The sequence below is a fragment of the Symphalangus syndactylus genome, chromosome 5, assembly GCF_028878055.3.
Source record: "Symphalangus syndactylus isolate Jambi chromosome 5, NHGRI_mSymSyn1-v2.1_pri, whole genome shotgun sequence".
NCBI classification, from domain to species: Eukaryota; Metazoa; Chordata; class Mammalia; order Primates; family Hylobatidae; genus Symphalangus; species Symphalangus syndactylus.
Genome location: NC_072427.2, coordinates 105,369,518 through 105,385,363, shown reverse-complemented (window position 1 = coordinate 105,385,363; position 15,846 = coordinate 105,369,518). Strand labels below are relative to the sequence as shown.

At 38.0% G+C, this 15,846-nt stretch overlaps 1 long non-coding RNA gene across 4 annotated transcripts in view; it reads left to right on the top strand.

Annotated features, from left to right (window-relative positions):
* The first annotated feature begins 5,983 nt into the window (after positions 1-5,983).
* LOC134736658 (uncharacterized) overlaps positions 5,984-15,846 on the top strand; it is a 232,281-nt gene continuing 222,418 nt past the window's right edge. For 2 of the 4 annotated variants that reach the window (XR_010120799.1, XR_010120802.1), the window contains exons 1-2: positions 6,057-6,255; positions 9,967-10,093. This is a non-coding gene — a long non-coding RNA (uncharacterized lncRNA). Of the gene's footprint in view, positions 6,256-9,966; positions 10,118-15,846 lie in introns of all 4 variants that reach the window. The other 2 variants (XR_010120800.1, XR_010120801.1) reach the window with 2 other exon arrangements.

Sequence of the window (15,846 nt, the reverse complement as noted above, 5' to 3'; positions counted from 1 at the left end):
TGAAGAGCATATACTATTTATTTCAAAATATATCAAAATTAAGCCACCTCTCTCTGCACTCCACTTTTGTGCCAAGCCACTATTGTCTCTTACATGAGACAACAACCTTCTGGTGTTTAAGCCATCCAGTTTGTAGCACTTGGTAACACCAGCTTCTTAATGAGTTTTAACCTGACCTTCCTATTTTAAAATGTCTACATCTAGTACCCCAACCCCACACTGACCCTGCTTACCCTGCTGTATTTTTTCATAGCATTCAATATAATTTGCTTTTTAAATGTTAATTGCTTAATACCTTCTTTCTTCGACTAGAATACAAGTTCTACAAAGTCAGATGTTTTTGGTGCTTTCACAATTGTACAGCGAGTGCTTTGCCTAAAGCTTTATATGAAGTAAGTACTTCGCTTAAAGCTTAGTATGGAGTAACTAAGTACTCAATATACTTGCTAAATGAATGAATTAATTACTACAATGTAATATATTCTACATTTCAGTTTGAATAGAGAATACTGTGAGATATTTCAGTGTCACAGTATGGTATATTGGATTGACTTGTGAATTTGTTATCATAATAGTTTGAAATGAGCATGCGATGCCATTGTGCAGGCATATATAAAATTAAATAGATTAAGGAACAACTTGGTTACAATATTTTAGTAACAAACTATCATTTCTAGATAGTAAAAGAAGGTAGAATTTCTGACAGGTTATGAGGCGGCTCTATAGTATTATCCATCAAGGACTAACAAGTAATAACTCCTCCTAGTGTTAGTCAGTGCTGTTCTAGGATCTGAGGTGATAATTATAACACGAAATACTGGTCTCTGGGTCCACATGTCTCTTGATCTGTCTAAGTGAAAACAATTAACAATAAAGCAAATTACAAAGCAAATAACTGTGTGATGATAAGAACCAAGAGAATTAAAACAAATACATTAACACATAAATCAAAAGCTGAAAAGGATGAAAAGCAGCTGATGGATGGGTACAAATATACACTTAGATAGAAGAAATAAGACTTGATGTTTGATAGATCAGTACGGTGACCATAGTCATCACTAATCAATTAACCACTACAAAATAGCAAGAAGAGAAAAATACAAATATTTCTAGCCTAAAGAAAGGATAAATTTTTAAGATGATGGATATATCAATTGCCCTATTCTGGTAATATGCATGTATAAAATTATCACATGTACACTGGAACCATGTCCCTCTAATATATATTAATTTAAAAAATAAAAATCATAAAAGCTATAAAAAGTCATTATTGATGAAGTGAAATGAAATGCATCCTGAAAAAAATGCCTAAAAGCTATGTTCAAGATACACCAGAAGGACTGGTTCATAATTCCATTTCATCCATTGTATAGACTTAGAATCATTCACAGAAGCAAAGGTATACAAGTCAGAAATGGCACTATAAATTTTATATGTACAGAAAAAGATTAAAATTGGAGAAATGTAAATTTTGAAAGCATAATATATAGCTGTAGCTTAACAAATAGTGGCACATTTATATTGACCAGATGAAACTGAGGTAACATAAAAATATATACATGAGATATTAGGTTGGTGCAAAAGTAATTGCAGTCTTTGCCATTGAAAGTAATGGCAAAAGGCCGGGTGTGGTGGCTCACGCCTGTAATCCCAGTACTTTGGGAGGTCGAGGCAGGCAGATCACGAGGTCAGGAGATCAAGACCATCCTGGCTAACATGGTGAAACCCTGTCTCTGCTAAAAATAAAAAAAATTAGCCAGGCGTGGTGGTGGGCACCTGTAGTCCCAGCTACTTGGGAGGCTGAGGCAGGAGAATGAACCCAGGAGGCGGAGCTTGTAGTGAGCTGAGATGGCACCACTGCACTCCAGCCTGGGCGACAGCAAGACTCCGTCTCAAAAAAAAAAACAAAAAAAAGTAAGTCACAGCAAAAAACCAGCATTACTTTTGCACTAACCTAATATATTATTATATAAATATGTGCCTGTGTATTCTGATCCAAACACCTCAATAGCAAAGAAAAAACTTGGTATGTATTTTCATTCATTGAGCCCAGTAAGTGGTCAAAATTTACTTTGTGAATGTGTATGATTCCATTAACATGAAACAGTATTTATTTTAATTATATATTTTTAAAAATTTTGTATTTTTAGAGAAAGGATTTCACTCTGTTGCCCAGGCTTGAGTGCAGTGATGTGATCATAGCTCACTGTAGCCTCAAACTCCTGGGCTCAAACGATCCTCCTGCCTCAGCTTCCCCATTAACTAGGACTTCAGGCACCTGCCACCACATCTAGCTACATTTTTTTGGCGGGGGAGATGGGATCTCACTATGTTGCTTAAGCTGATCTTAAACACCTGACTAATTTCAAGCAATCTTCCCATTTTGGCCTCCCAAAGTGCTGGTATTATTAAAGGCATAAGCCACCATGCCTGACCTTTAGTATTGGTATTACTATTTTTTAAAATAATTTTAACTTTTATTTTAGATTCAGGGAACACATGTGCAGATTTTTTACATAGGTATATTGCATGATGCTGAGATTTGGGATATGAGAGATCCTGGCACACAGGTAGTGAGCATAGGACGCAATAGTTAATTTTTCAACCTTTTTCACTGTCTCCCCATCTCCCATGTACATAATTTTCACAATTTGTCACTAAATCAGAAGTTATCAGGCATACCAGAAGATCAGAAAAGATTGAAAACCATAAGGAAATACAGACTGAATGAAAACAACCATTATATATTGATTTTGATATATATGTTTATAAAATAAACCTATGAAGCTTCCGAACATCAAATAAAACACTCAGCAAAAGAAAAGACAACTTATAAATAGAGAGAATGTATTTAGAAATTGTATTTCTGATAAGAAGTTAATATCAAAAATTTATAAAGAATTTATAGAATTTAATAGCCAAAAAACAATAACCCAATTAAAAAATTGAAAAAGAACCTGAAGAGACATTTTTCCATAGAAGACTTAAAAATGGCCAGCAGTTACATGAAAAGATGCTCGACATCCCTAATCATCAGGGAAATGCAAATCAAAACCACTATGACATATTACCTCATACCTGTTAAGACAGCTATTCTCAAAAAGACAAAAGCTAATGACTATTGGTGAGTATGTGGAGGAAAGAGAACTCACTGCTGATTGGACTTTAAGTTAGTGCAAACTTATGGACAATATGGAGTTCTCTATGAAATTGAAAATAGAACTAACTTATGACCCAGCAATTCCTCTCTTGAGTGTATACCCAAAGAAAATAAAAATCACCATTTTGTAAAAATATCTGCCTTCCCATGTTTGTTCAGCATTACTCACAATAACCAAAATACAGAAGCAACTTAGGCCGGGCGCAGTGGCTCATGCCTGTAATCCCAGCACTTTGGGAGGCCAAGGCGGGTGCATCACCTGAGGTCAGGAGTTCGAGACCAGTTTTGCCAATATGGTGAAACCCCGTCTCTACTAAAAATACAAAAATTAGCCAGGCGTGTTGGCGTGCGCCTGTAATTCCAGACACCCGAGGGGCTGAGGCAGGAGAATCGCTTGAACCCGGGAGGCAGAAGTTGCAGTGAGTGGAGATCACACCATTGCACTCCAGCCTGGGGGACAAGAGTGAGACTTCTTCTCAAAAAAAAAAAAAAAGCAGCAGCAACTTTAATGTCAATTGACAAAATACGCGTAAAGTACCTGTGGTACATGTGTATGTGTGTGTGTGTGTGTGTATGTGTATGCATATAATCATATATATAAAATGAATATTATTCAGCCTTTAAAAAGGAGATCCTGACATTTGCCACAAAATGGATAAACCTGGAGGGCATTATGCTAAGTAAGCCAAACACAGAAAGAAAAATATTGCATTATCTCATATGTGGCATCTATTTCTTTAAAAAGGGCAAATATACAGACACAGAATAAAACAGTGGTAACCAGGGATTGAGTGGAGAAGGAAAGAGGGGGATGTATGTCAAAGGATACAAAGTTGCAGATACATAGGATGTAGAAGGCCAGAGATCAACATGAAGATGTGAAAAAGACTATAGTTAATAATATTGTAGTTTTCGGGATCTTTGCTAAATGAATAGATTTTAGCTGTTCTTAGCACACACAAAAATAAATAGCTATGTGAGATGATGACATTTTAATTTGCTTTATTATACTAACCATTTTACTGTCTATGTGTATCTCACATCGTGTTGCCTACACCTTAAATATACACAACACGATTTACTTAACAAATAAACCAATGTTTATTCAAAAACCAAAAAAAGAAAATAGACATGAAAACTCCATTTTATGTATTTAACAGCAGATTAAGCACAGGTGAAGAGAAAATTAATCAGCAGATTAGGCACAGGTGAAGAGAAAATTAATCAGCAGAAAGGTCAAAAGTAAACACCCAGATAGAAGCATAAGCAATTGAAAGAAGGAAAATGGGCCAAGTGTGGTGACTTATGCTTGTAATTCCAATGCTTTGGGAAGGCTAAGATGGGCAGATTGCCTGAGGCCCAGAGTTCGAGACAAGCCTGGCCAACACGGTGAAACCCCCCCCTCTACCAAAAACACATACAAAAATTTTGCTGAGCATGAGTCCCAAGTAGCTGGGAGTACAGGCATGTGCCACCATGCCCAGCTATTTTTTCTCATGAAGCACAAGAATTCCTTGATCCTGGGAGGCGGAGGTTGCACTGAGTCGAAATGGTGCCCCTGCACTCCAGACTCGGGGACAGATGGAGACCATGTCTCAAAAATAAATAAATAAAGTAAATAACAAAAGAAGGAAAATGTTGACTAGAGGGTAAGAGCACATGTAACATGGTAAAAGGTTCTAACATATATTTAATTAGAGGAAAAGAGTTGAGAATTATTAGGAATCAATTATCAAATAGGTCATGTCTGAGAACTGTCAAAACCTGGAAGTGACATAATGCCACAGACATAAAAATAATAAAAACCTTAAGTGGGGGAAACTAAAAAATACCAGACCACAAAACATCAAAAAGTATAAAAGAATTGTTGAAAACTAAAGATGTAGAGAAAAACTTAAAAACAGTCAGAAGTCAAGATGAGAGTAGAGATAGTGTGTGTCCCGAATTGGTGGGTTCTTGGTCTCGGTGACTCCATGAATGAAGCCGCGGACCCCGGACCCACCTTCATGAATGAAGCCGCGGACCCACCTGTTCCTTCGGATGTTCAGATGTGTCCAGAGTTTTTTCCTTCCGTAGGTTCGTGGTCTCACTGACTTCAAGAGTGAAGCTGCAGACCTTCGCAGTGAGTGTTACAGCTCTTAAAGGTGGCGCATCTGGAGTTGTTCACTCCTTCTGGTGGGTTCATGGTCTTCCTGGCCACAGGAGTGTGGCCACAGGAGTGAAGCTGCAGACCTTTGGGGTGAGTGTTACAGCTCATAAAGGGGGCATGGACCCAAAAAGTCAGCAGCAGCAAGATTTATTGCAAACAGCAAAAGAAGAAAGTTATCACAGCATGGAAGGTGACTCGAGAGGACTGCGCCGCTGCCGAGGTGGCCGGCTTTTTTTTTTTTCCTTATCTGGCCCCACCCACATTCTGCTGATTGGTCCATTTTACAGAGAGCTGATTGGTCCATTTTACAGAGCGCTGACTGGTCCGTTTTACAGAGAGCTGGTTGCTCCGTTTTGACAAGGTGCTAATTAGTGCGTTTACAAACCTTTAGCTAGACACAGAGTGCCAGTTGGTGCGTTTAGGAACCTTTAGCCAGACAGAAAAGTTCTCCAGGTCCCCACCCAACCCAGAAGCCCAGCCGGCTTCACCTCTCAATGGCACTCGCCCGGGACTTTGCGGCACCTAGTCCGGGAGCTCCGGCAGCCCAGAGGGAGCTCGTCCCCCCATCAAGCCCAGCAGGCGCCGCCTGTCGCGTCAAGTGCGGGGGCCCGCCGAGCCGGGGCCCACCCGGAACCCGCTCAGGCCTGTAAGCGCCGCGCGCAGCCCTGGATCCCGCCCGCGCCTCTCCCCACACACCTCCCCGCCAGCAGAGGGAGCCGGCTCCGGCCTCAGCCAGCCCCAGGACGGCCCCTAGGGCACATCGGCGGGCGGAAGGGCTCCTGGGGCGCGGGCAGAGCGGACGCCGAGGCCAAGGAGGCACCGAGAGCCAAGAGCGAGCAAGGGCTCGCACGTTTTCACCTCTCAATAGGAGGAGGTAAAGGAAATTTTACCTACAAAATAGCAGTACTAAGCTTTACAGCTGACATTACAACAGCAACAAGACAAGGTAAATTATAATGGTTAAAGGTAATTAACTGCAAATTACTTGGAATTCTCTACCCTCTAAAAAATAATGTCTTCATTCCTAACTTCCACTGTCATTGGAGTTAATTATTCGTGTTCCCTCTATGTTTAATGTATACATATTTATTCAGCTAGTTTGTCTATATTTTCAATTCACTATGACAGGTTTTGTGTTTATATTTGGTTTGATCATCTATCATAAGGGCTACCTTATCATAGACCTTAATAAATGTTGTTAATCCTGTGTATAAGTGCCCAAGAATCTCCTGACAATAGTCCCTCCTAAAAGTTAATCTTAAAACTCTTCTTTAAGTAGGACTAAAATGGAAATACTGATTATCTTTAAGGTGAATCAATTTTTTTCAAATTAAAAAAGATGTAAAGTAATTTAAATGAATGCACATGTCAAAGTCATGTCTTTCAGTGAGCCACATGATTATTGGTCCAATTAATATGGCTCCATTGTCTGGGGAAACATCCAGGGCTTTTGGTCTGGTGCTGAGAAAATTAGTGACTCGGACACACGTGGAGCGGATTAAGGACTGGAAAGTTTAGTAAGCAAGAAAGGAAAGAACAGTTCTTCCTTACAGAGGGAGGAGGGCTCCAAACAGAATAACCCCGCATGGGGCGGAAGGCACTAGGTTACACTGGGAGGTTTGAGGAGGCGGTGTCTGATTTGCATAGGGCCCAAGGGATTGACTTGACCAGTTGTGTCATTCAAATAGCTCCCCCCCCAAAAAAAAGTCCCTCCCACCCTAACTTTGATTGTGCAAATATGACTACTTGGCTGGTCACCATGATACCTGTACACATGGCCTCTACATGGCTCACTGTCATGATGTCTGCACACGTAGCAACAAAGAAAAAGTTGCGGGAACCGCCACATTGGGTGTACCTGGCTCTGAGCCGTCTGCATTTACGTATGCAAGCCTGTGGCTTGCATATCAATGCCTGCAGGTCTGGTTTTTCAGACTGCTTTCTGTTAGAAAAGAAATGTTTTGGGGGCTGCTTTATTATTAAAAAGCCTTACCGAGGACTCTTTTACCCTTTCTAGCTGCCTAAAATAATTTCTTAATAACTCCTGTAATATAATCCCAGGAACATAAAAAGTACCTGAAGTTTATTGGCGCCATTCAGAAATCTAATTTTCAGGAAGTAGCACTGTGGGCGTGGCCGTGTGTTATGCTTCTTCAATTAGTCCCATTGTTTAAGTTCATCAGTTCACATCCTCTACTTTTCTAATATAATCCATAAAATCAAATTTTATCAGTTACCATAGATATCTTTATAAAATATAACTTTGGCTTTTCTTTCTTTTGAAATAAAATGCATTTTACTTTTTATATTTTTATTTTTTAGCTTTTTATATTGCTATAAATGTATACTTACAAGAGTTGCAGAAATAGCGCAGAACCCATTTACCTATCCGGCTTCTCAAATGGTGTTTACTTACATAATCAAAAAATGTAATTATAAAAAAAAAGCAAGTCGACATTAATGCAATACTACTAGCCAATCTAGGGATTTTATTCAACTTTTATTCTTTGTATCACTAATATTCCTTTTCAATTCCAGAATCCAATTCAGGCTCACACATTGAATTTAGTTGGCATATTTCCATAGTTCCCTCTAATATGGAATATTTTCTCTCTCTTGACTTTGAAACTATTGAAGATTACTAGTCATTTTGTAGAATACATATCAATTTGCATTGTCTAATATACACTACAGAAATTATGCTGTGTTATTATTGCCTTAGGAGGTATCTGATGTTGATAATATTACTGGGATATTTATAAGAGAGGACCATGTTTCCAAAATATGAGGTACATGAATAAAAGCATTTAGGAGTAATCTCTGCAAGCTTCTGTACTCCATCAAATTTAAGACGTATTGATTATAAGATGCTTCATTGAATTTACCTGCAATATTTAGAAGAAAAAAAATGGTTTCATGAAAAGTACAGTGCAATAACTTTCTAACAACTAGAAATGTTACAAAAGTCGAAAAATTTATTTTGTTTTTATTTAAATAATAGAAGTGCTAATAACATGAACACTTATTAACCAGGTTCATAAAGAGCAATCTGACAGTAGCATATCACCACAACTGCCACCAGACCAGCTGTGATTGGTATTCCCTTCTCAGGTTCAGAGATGTTAAAATGGGCAGGGGGTGAAGAGGAGAAATAAGTATTTTAGAATAAAAAAAAAAAAAACGAGTAGATTAACACCCTTAAGCAATGGTAAGAAGTCACACTTCAGATTGTATACAGTGGAAACTCCTTCTATTTTTTTGTTATGGTAGGGGAATAACATGATCATAACATGTTGTTGATATTATTACTGGGATGCTTATAAGAGAGGATAGTATTTCCAGAATATGAGGACGGTTTTATGCACTGGGATATATTACCTTCCCCCAACAGCAGGAATGACAGTAAGGGAAAAAGTTTCTGTTTCTTTGAGTTTGGGGATCATATTGCTAAGAAAAGAAAAGAAAAACAGGGCATCTGTTTATATGCCTATGCTTACACAGCACTATAAACATAGTGCTAAGTTATTAGTCTCCTGCTTTAATGTAAACATTGGGAAAAGCTTAAAAAAATTTAGGAAACAAACATAAAGATCCTAAAGCCATGATTTTCCAAGCTGGAGGTCATTTTCCCATTTCACAGCCTGGTGTTTCATGGAAATGCTTTATATTCACCACCCAATGATTGAGTAATGAATACAATTTCAACAGTAGAAAATTTAACAAGACAATAGGAAACAAACTTACAATTATGAGTATTCATTTACTAGAGTGGCAGATTTTTACCTGTGTAAAGTAAAAAAGTGCATTTCCAAAAATGTATAGTATGGCATAGAAAACCTGAATTAATTATTTTAATTAGAGAATCAATCTAGCAGCTTATGTTGAAGAAGCAAAGCCATTTCATTGTATCTGCGTAGACCCATCTCTAAGGGAACTGCCTGGGACAATCCTTTATGCCTATTGTCCTGGCATAATTATTAATACCATTCTCTTTCACTGTCAACATTTTTCCAGTTTGACAATAAGTTATATGGCCATTGAACTGATAACTGAATTTAAGTTGTAAGTAATGTAGAATATACAATGTCAAAAATACATTTATTTTGACATTAATTTGCATAAGTGAAAAGCAAGAACCTAAAATTATAAATGTTATATAATCTCCCAAAACTTATTTTTAATTTCAAAAATGCATTTATACTCTTGAGTTTCTTACAGTACTTTTATTTTCCATGCTTATTTGAGGTATATGGGATGCCCAGGAACTTTTCTAAATAAGTCCAATAGATATAAAAACATAGAGAATCTGGAGCAGTTGGGAGCATGGGATTTCCCATAGTATTTGAATCCTGGCTCTGCAATTATCACTAAGTAACCTTGCAGACTCACTCTAAGCCTCTGTGTCTCAGTTTTTAAATCTCTAAATTAGAGGTCATTGTAACATTTACCTTAAAGTATTGCTGTAAGAACTGAATGAGTGATAAAGCTCTATATAAAGTAGAGAATGTGGCTGGCATTTTGTAAGCATTACGTAAGTACAGATAGCCCCCAACTAAACTATAGTTCAATTTATGTTTTTTTAATTAAAGGATACTGTGAAAGCAATATATGTTTAGTAAAACTATACTTGAAATTTTATATTTTGATCTTTTCCCAGGCTAGTGATATGCAGTATGATGCTCTCTCCAGCTGCTATGCAGTCAGCCAGGAAATCAGTAGGATAAACAACCGACATTCTTCAGCTTACCGTGTTGTCAGATGATTCTGCCCAGCTGCAGGCTAATGTAAGTGTCCTGAGGATGTTCAAGGTAGGCTAGTCTATGCTATGATTGATGTTCAGTAGTTTACATATAGTAAATGCATTTTCGACTTAGAATACTTTCAATTTATCATGAGTTTATAGGGACATAACCCTATCATGAATTGAGGAGCATCTATATTTAGATGAATAGATAGATAAAGAGGAATTGGGGGATTATCGCCTCTTATACGAGTTCGGAATCACTTGGGAAAACGGGGGAAGTTGATGGGTTTTTAAGTACAACACTCTGAGAGAACACAGAAAGAATAAACAAGAAGCTTGACCCAAAAAAGAGATAGTGAATCTTTAACACACTTCGGGACTCAGGGCACCACAAAGGTCTAAGGTAACTTGCAGGAATATGACATGGGTACAACTTTCAAGATCTTTGAATTTATTTCTTAAAAGAGCTCAACATAAAATCAAAGAGCAAGAATATTTTAGCTTCCTTCTCTGTTCTCTTTATCTTTTACTCCATGTTTCATATATTAACAAACCCTGTTGATACTACCTTTAAAATATTTTGAAAATGTGTCCATATATGATTACTTTCATTTATACTACATACTCCATGACATCATCACATTTATTTCAGTTGCCTCCTAATTTGTCTCCCTGTTCTGCCCTTGCTGTCTATTCAGTGTATTTTCTCCAAGTAGCAAGAAATCTTCAGTTAAGGCAGAAGACTTGTCTTGTCTCTCACAACCATCCATTGGTTTCCTGTTTCAGTCACCATAACAGTTAAAGTCCTTAGAATTGTATACAAAGCACTCTGTGCTTACCTCTTTATTAGACTTTCTTTGTTTCTTTTTTTAAATATTTTTATGTACTTTTTTATTTCAATAGGTGATTGGGGAACAGGTGGCGTTTAGTTACATGAGTAAGTTCTTCAGTGCTGATTTCTGAGATTTCAGTGCACCCATCACCCAAGCGGTGTACACTGTACTCAATGCGTAGTCTTTTATCCCTCACCCCCACTCCCACCCTTTCCCCCAAGTCCCCAACGTCCATCGTATCATTCTTATGCCTTTGCATCCTCATAGCTTAGCTCCCACTTGTGAGAACATACAAGGTTTGATTTTCCATTCCTTCAGTTAGAACAATAGTCTCCAGTTCCATCCAGGATACTGTAAATGCCATTATTTTGTTCCTTTTTATGGCTAAGTAGTAGTCCATGGTGTGTGTGTATATATCTATCTATCTATCACGTTTTCTTATCCACTCATTGATTTATGGGCATTTAGTCGGGTTCCATATTTTTGCAATTGCAAATTGTGTTGCTATAAACATTCATGTGCATGTATTTTTTTTCATGTAATGACTTCTTTTTCTCTGGGTAGATACCCAGTAGTGGGATTGCTAGATTGAATGGTAGATCTATGTTTAGTTATTTACGGACTCCCCACACTGTTATTCATAGTGGTCGTGTTTTAGTTTCAGCAATGCACCAAGATGTAGCAGTCTCTTGTTGTCTGAGGTAATACCTGGAATTCTTTGTCCTACCTCCAAGAACATTAAGGAGAGCAGACACAAAAGTGAGGTTCGAGCAAAAGTTTTGATAAGCGAAAGAAGAAAGCTCTCTGCCAGTGGAGAGGGGAGCCCGAAGGGGGTGCCCCCTATGAGGCTGGGGTCCAGGGTTTTTATGGACTGGGAAGGGGAATAAATGTGCTCAGTACATAGACTGTCTTAGAGAATGTGTAACTCAGCTTGGCCAAGGACCTTGGCCTGGGACCAATTAGAAAGCTTGGCCCAGGACCAATCAGGGGCTGAAGGGATTATTTATGGAGGCTACTCAGCTTGCCCCAGGACCTATCAGGAGCTGAAGTAAAAGCTTGGCTTGAGACCTTGGTTCAGGACCAATCGGGCTGAAGCGATGATTCATAGAGGCCGGGCTCACAATCAAAAAAAGAAAGGAGAGTGCCCACCAGAACCCACTGGAACCCACCGGAGCCCACTGTAGCCATGCCCACAAAAAGAGAAGAAACTTTTTCCTGGGATCCCGCTGACTATAGAAGGCACAAAGGCATTTCTACGCTGGGCCTTGTTTTTTTTTTAATCTGAGTGAGCCAGAGGTTTGTGCAAGTGTTTATCCAAATGGGCTGGAGGTTTTTCTGTCTATGCAGCCCTAGCCATGTCTTCAGGCACGGCACCATGTGCTAGTTCCCTTATGGTGTCTGCAGCTTGATTTTTTTCCCAGGCTGCTTTTTATGTTATGTGAGGATGAGGCACTGACCCATGGGCCAGGGGCTCTCTGGGACCCTTCCTTTGCTATCTACCCAAGGCAAGCTAACTCCTTTCAGTTGTGCTAGTTTATATTCCCAGCAACGTTGTAAACGTCTTCCCTTTTTATCACATCCACACCAACATCTATTTTTTTTATTTTTTTATTATAGCCATTTGTACAGGAGTAAGGTGGTATCCCATCGTGTTTTTGGTTTGAATTTCCCTGATAATTAGTGATACTGAACATTTTCCCATATGCTTGTTGGATATTTGTATATCTTCTTTTGAAAAATGTCTATTCATGTCCTTGCCTACTACTTTTTGATGAGATTGTTAGTTTATTTTGATGATTTGTTTGAGTTCTTTGTAGATTCTGGATATTAGTTCTTTGTCAGATGTATAGATTGTGAAGATTTTCTCCCACTCTGTAGGTTGTGTGTTAACTCTGCTATTTCTGTTGCTTTGCAGAAGCTTTTTAGTTTAATCAAGTCCCATCTATTTATCTTTGTTTTTGTTGCATTTGCTTTTAGGTTCTGGGTCATGAAATCTTGGCCTAAGCCAAGGCCTAGAAGGGTTTTTCCGATGTTATCTTCTAGAATGTTTATGGTTTCAGGTCTTAGATTTAAGTGTTTGATCAGTTTTGAGTTGATTTTTGTATAAGGTGAGAGATGAAGATCCAGTTCATTTCTTCTACATGTAGCTTGCCAATTATCCCAGCACCGTTTGTGGAATAGAGTGTCCCTTCTCCACTTTATGTTTTTGTTTTCTTTGTTGAAGATCAGTTGGCTCTATTTGGCTTTGTTTCTGGGTTCTTTATGCTGTTCCATTGGTCTATGTGCCTATTTTTATACCAATACCATGATGTTTTGGTGACTGTGGCCTTATAGTATAGTTTGAAGTTGGGTAATGTGAGGCCTCCAGATTTATTCTTTTTGGTTAGTCTTGCTTTGGCTACGTGGGCTATTTTTGGTTCCATACGAATTTTAGGATTGTTTTTTCTAGTTCTGCAAGAATGGCAGTGGCATTTTGATGAGAATTGCATGGAATTCGTAGATTGCTTTTGACAATGTGGCCATTTTCACATAATTGATTCTACCCATCCGTGAACATAGGATGTGTTTCCATTTGTTTGTGTTATCTGTAATTTCTTTCAGCAATGTTTTGTAGTTTTCCTTGTAGAGGTCTTTCACCTCCTTTGTTGGGTATATTCCTAGGTATTTAATTTAATTTAATTTAATTTTTTGCAGCTATTGTAAACGAGGTTGAGTCCTTCATTTGATTCTCAGCTTGCCCACCACTGTAGGCGTGTAGCAGAACTACTGATTTGTGTACATTAATTTTGTATTCTGAAACTTTGCTGAATTCATTTACCAGTTTTAGGAGCTTTTTGGATGAGTCTTTAGGGTTTCTAGGTATATGATCATAACCATCAGCAAACAGCGACAGTTTGACTTCCTCTTTATTATACTTTCTAGTATTCTCTCCTTTCCTTATTTCCATAGAAGCCGCAATGGTTCCATGCTTGTACCCAACAGACACATGGGTGACTCATGGCTTTGCTCTTCTTCCTTAAACATGAAAACTCTCCCCCCAACATAGCCATGTGGCTCCACGGTACACCTCTTCAGGATCTTTGCTAAACTTTCTTCTTTAGTAAACCGTTTTCTTGACTGTAGTAAGATAAGAAGTTCTCATCTGTTTTGGTCTAGATTGACAACATATCAAGGCATGTATAATAGGTAAATGCTTCTCAAACAGCCTGAGGCTTGTTAAACTTGGGCCATGTTTTTCCTGTGATTGATATGTATTTCATTGAACTATATATGAATATCTTATATAAAACAGTATAATGTGTAACAATTCTGAGGAAAGTGCTTTTATGGAATAAAGCATTCGATTGTTTTAGTTTTCTGAGCCTAACTTTGTATTTGGAGTTAGAAAAGAAGTGGAGGTATTCCATCTTTTTTTTTTTTTTTTTTTTTTTTTTTTGAGACAGAGTTTCGCTCTTTCACCCAGGATAGAGTGCAGTGGCACGATCTTGGCTCACTGTAATGTCCGCCTTCTGGTTTCAAGCGATTCTCCTGCCTCAGCCTCCCAGCTGGGATTACAGGCGCCAGCCACCATGCCTGGCTAATTTTTGTATCTTTAGTAGAGACGCAGTTTCACCATGTTGGCCAGGCTAGTCTAGAACTCCTGACCTCGTGATCTGCCTGTCTTGGCCTCCCAAAGTGCTGAGATTACAGGCGTGAGCCACCACACTGGACCAGAGGCATTCCATCATTTAGGGGTTTCTCTTCTTCAAGTGTACTTCCCTTCCTGGTAGCCCTCTACAAGGAGTCAGACGTCCTAAAGAATCATTTTCTCCTTTCCAAAAACAATTCGTCTCTACAACACTTGGTCAGTGCCTACTTAGTGTACAGCATATTGTAAATTGAGTTCATAAACCTGCTTAGCCAGAATGTGCTGTCAGCATTCTTTGCATCAGAAGATCAAACTTAGATTTGTTATGTTCAGAAAGAGAAGAATATATCATAAATTTAAAATACTAATAATTCTCTGCAGAACATGTTTATGTACAAAATATAGGCAAAATTTTTATTATCTGTTAAAAGGGTGATTACTATATGATCACAATATTCTTTGATAATTAATATGATCAGATGTGTCTTCTCAAAATGTCATAAAGTAATATTTCAAAAAGCATTTCTCAAAACAGGTAGGTCACAGTCTGCTAAATAAAAGGAAAAGAAACCAGTGTTATTCATTAACAAGTAGGTATTCCTTAAATGAATATATTTTTGGCTTTTTACTCTTTTTAGTGTTGCTTTTGCTTCTCTGGACACTTCCCCCTATAAAATGATTAGTTGCCATGCTCAGATGTCATGTGTTGAATCTGAGACAAGAGTTTCCAAAGTATATTGAAATAGAATCAGACATTCCAAAAAACCAGCCACCTCTTTCATGATAGCTCCAAGACACTATTATTTTGATATTGAATTTTCTGCATCCACCCAAGATAAAAATGTTTAAATCTATGTTAATAATGTAACTTAAACATTAACAATTTTTTTGGAATGCCAATTCATCTCCTTTATGTGCATTGAAGAGATTAAGTTACCTAAGATGCTTTATTTTGGAGGATACAAATATGCTGATTGCAGCAGAATCTGCCCTGGAAAGAATGTAAATAACACAGTGAATGGTTAACTCAGTGCACTGCATTTATCTTCTAGATTCATTATCAGAGTGTCCTTTGAGTTTAACTTTTTTCGTTTAAAAAATGAAGACCAATATACTAAGGAAGCATTTTGTTTTCAGAAGTGATACATTGGACAATTCTTACGTAGGAATTAATTAGGTAAAATGTCTTCAAGTGAACAATTGGTTCAATCACCAGATGAATTCAGAAATGTTTCTCTGAAGGCAAACCTATTATATTTTCACCTTCAGGCACCAGGGGGTAACATGTCTTATTAATGCCTGTATTAAAATTGATCTGCTTCCATAGGTATA